Source organism: Dermacentor albipictus, chromosome 8 (assembly GCF_038994185.2).
Source record: "Dermacentor albipictus isolate Rhodes 1998 colony chromosome 8, USDA_Dalb.pri_finalv2, whole genome shotgun sequence".
In the NCBI taxonomy this organism is placed as follows: domain Eukaryota; kingdom Metazoa; phylum Arthropoda; class Arachnida; order Ixodida; family Ixodidae; genus Dermacentor; species Dermacentor albipictus.
In genome coordinates this window covers 79,985,547-79,988,635 of record NC_091828.1, presented here as the reverse complement: position 1 = coordinate 79,988,635, position 3,089 = coordinate 79,985,547, and positions in this window count along the sequence as shown.

Sequence of the window (3,089 nt, the reverse complement as noted above, 5' to 3'; positions counted from 1 at the left end):
GTAGCATCTGAAACGATCGAACGAGTGACCGTCGGTAGAAAATATTGCCCACTTCAACACTGTGCTATTTCCCGCGATGAGCTGCTCTTGTGACAGCCGATATAATAAAAAGTTATCGTAGCATTTTGCCTACGCAAATCATTATTCACAAACTGACAACATCTGACGGGAAATCCCAATCTTTACTGCGGAGGAGGAGGAGGGAAAGAGATAAGAAGAAGGTAGGGAGGTTAACCAGAATCACGTCCGGTTGGCTACCCTACACCGGGGGAACGGGAAAGGGGGAAAACAAAAATAACAGGGAGAGAGCGGAGGGAAGGAAAGAAGGAAATTGCCGTGAGTTCGCCTACGTGTGTGGCCTTGCAGAAATTGCAATTAGAGTCACAAATGAAGTGAACAGCCACTTTACTGCATTTACTGCATTCTTACTGCAATCTTTACTGCATTCGTCAACTGTTCTGGTTGCGTGGAATCGTATAACTTTTTTGTCCTTGTGTGTGTGTTTTTAACCCACCTGTCGAACTTGCAGTGCTAAATATTCCGAACCCAGTTACAGTGCCAAATCGGTTGTTCTAATTTACCTTGAACTCCCACAAAATTTCTTCAACGCTAAAGTTTTGCTCAGAATTGTTTTCTTCGGGATGCCTCTTTCCAGCACGCCCACGCCAGAACCACTAAGACTGATGTAATAAAAAAATACCACGCACGATTAGTTGACCTACAAATAAAAATAATGTATGGCTTCAGTGGCAGCATTTGTGTATAGTTGCCCTCAGCCAAATGGGACCAGGTATAGATTAAGCTTCATTTTACAAAGCACGGTGGACTGACACTGAGCTCAGTTGCATGCGCGCTGGCATGGGTGGTCGGTGTAATGTCCACGGTCTGGGGAATGGTACTGCACTTCACGTGTACCTTACCAGCCCAAACGGCTTGTCGACTGCATCCACGGAAAGACGCGACCGGCTTCTTTAGGATGTTAAGCTGCGTGATGCTCACAGAAAGCTGTAGGAGCTTGCTTGAAGTGTAAAAACGTGACCTTGCATGTACCAAAATGGTCAGTAAGGAGTATCGTATAACCCGCAGTGCAGCATGTAACGTCGCAGAGCAGATAACCAGTGGCCCAATTAGATTAACCGAATGAGCGACAAGGAAAGGCTAACACTGTCAAGGGCACGGACCGAGAACGATCATGAAGTCTAATATTAGGAAACCAAGGGTTATGCAAAGGTCTAAAGTTAGTTGACGTATGACACGGGCAATTTAAGGTCGCTGAACATACGCCTTCCACTCGCTGCACACTTAAAGGCCGACTGCAACGAAATATTGGGCCAAGTAAAACACCTAAGTTACGATGGTGTAGGTGTCGAACAGGCATCCGCGCAAAATTTGACATTTCAAATACAAGTGCTAGCGTCACGAAAACTTCACAATTTTACCCGCCTTCGATATCGTAACGTTAAAAAATGGACCCCAATCCACGCTGTGAAGGTGCTTGGCCAGTGAAGCTGCGGTATCACCTCATCCGATAGACAAATGTGACGTTGCCTTGAACTGGGTCCGGCCGAGCCTGGGCACGACGCCGTTCTGCATATTGACGTTGCTGTTCCCATCACCACTCATTGTGTTCACGTGGCTCTCCGGGAGTCCTAACTATGCGCGGCCTTTCCAAAGCGCTGTCACAAGACAGATGCAATCAGTTGCTAGGCGGTTTCTTTTTTGTACATATGAAAGCTTAGGGGCGTCGCTCACTGCTTCGTATACTTCAGTTTCTGCTTTCCGACAACTGCAGCTTATGGAACCATAACCTTTAGCGGGAAAGACTTGCGGCGAACGGTATGCGCGCAGGCGAGCTTTCTGGCTATTTTTTTTCTTTCCTCCGCACTACCGGTGCCACCGCTGCCGAGAAGACGCGCGCCATCTGGTCGTGCTGCGAGGAAGCCAACCGAGCAAACGGCGCTTGCCTTCAGCTGCTACTGGTTGAGTTTTTGGCTGCGGAGACGAATCAATCCAGGGATCCTAGTCCTATACAGCTTAGTTGTAAAAACCGCCGCCACTCCCGTTCGCCAGAAGTGATGCACGACCTACAATGCGCGGCTTCTGGGCATGACTTAACAGATAAGGTGGCGCCCGCGGCGGCGCGTGGTTCTCTGAAAAAAAAAAATCTCATATGCGAGGTGCTGGGTCTTTTCATAGCGACGAAGATCGGGTGCATGCGTCAACGGTTTAGGTGCCGCCTAAACGCTGCTAACAATAAAACTACACTGTTACCAGTCCCGCGGCTTGGCCAAGATTGGTTCACTGGTGTACACTATTCATTTATAACAAATTTAGTCACAGTGAAATTTCGACGAAGTTCGCCTTTAAGTACACTGTGGGTAGCGAAGGTGTTGCTGATGGCAATGATCTTTCTAGTGTGAGCCACTGCTTGTGCTGCTCACGATATAGTTGTCCTCCATCACCCAAGCTCATCTCATGCGAGAACATTTCGAAATCTGATTACTCGATCTAATCCTGTACCACCATCAGCTGTGTTTTTTTCCGCTGGTACCCACTCAATTATTGTAATAAGCCACCGGCTATGTAGATTTATCTAAGGCGCCTTCCTCCGAAAGCTCGCACAAATACTGATGCTGATGTAACAACGACATGATGGCGACTGCACTAGTTCAGTCGTAGCAGGAGAGAGAGCGCGGTGCCGTTGAAAAAAAAAACGAAAATTGTGTCACCGCCACGCAGATATTGGGACCTGTCAGTTGGTCTATAGAAGGTAGGATAATAATAATAATAATATTTGGGGTTTTACGTGCCAAAACCACTTTCTGATTATGAGGCACGCCGTAGTGGAGGACTCCGGAAATTTTGACCACCTGGGGTTCTTTAACGTGCACCTAAATCTAAGCACACGGGTGTTTTCGCATTTCGCCCCCATCGAAATGCGGCCGCCGTGGCCGGGATTCGATCCCGCACCTCGTGCTCAGCAGCCCAACACCATAGCCACTGAGCAACCACGGCGGGTCAGAAGGTAGGAGAAATCTGGGGAGTGTACTAGCTTCATCTAATTGCCAAGCTATAGTGGGTGAGGACCA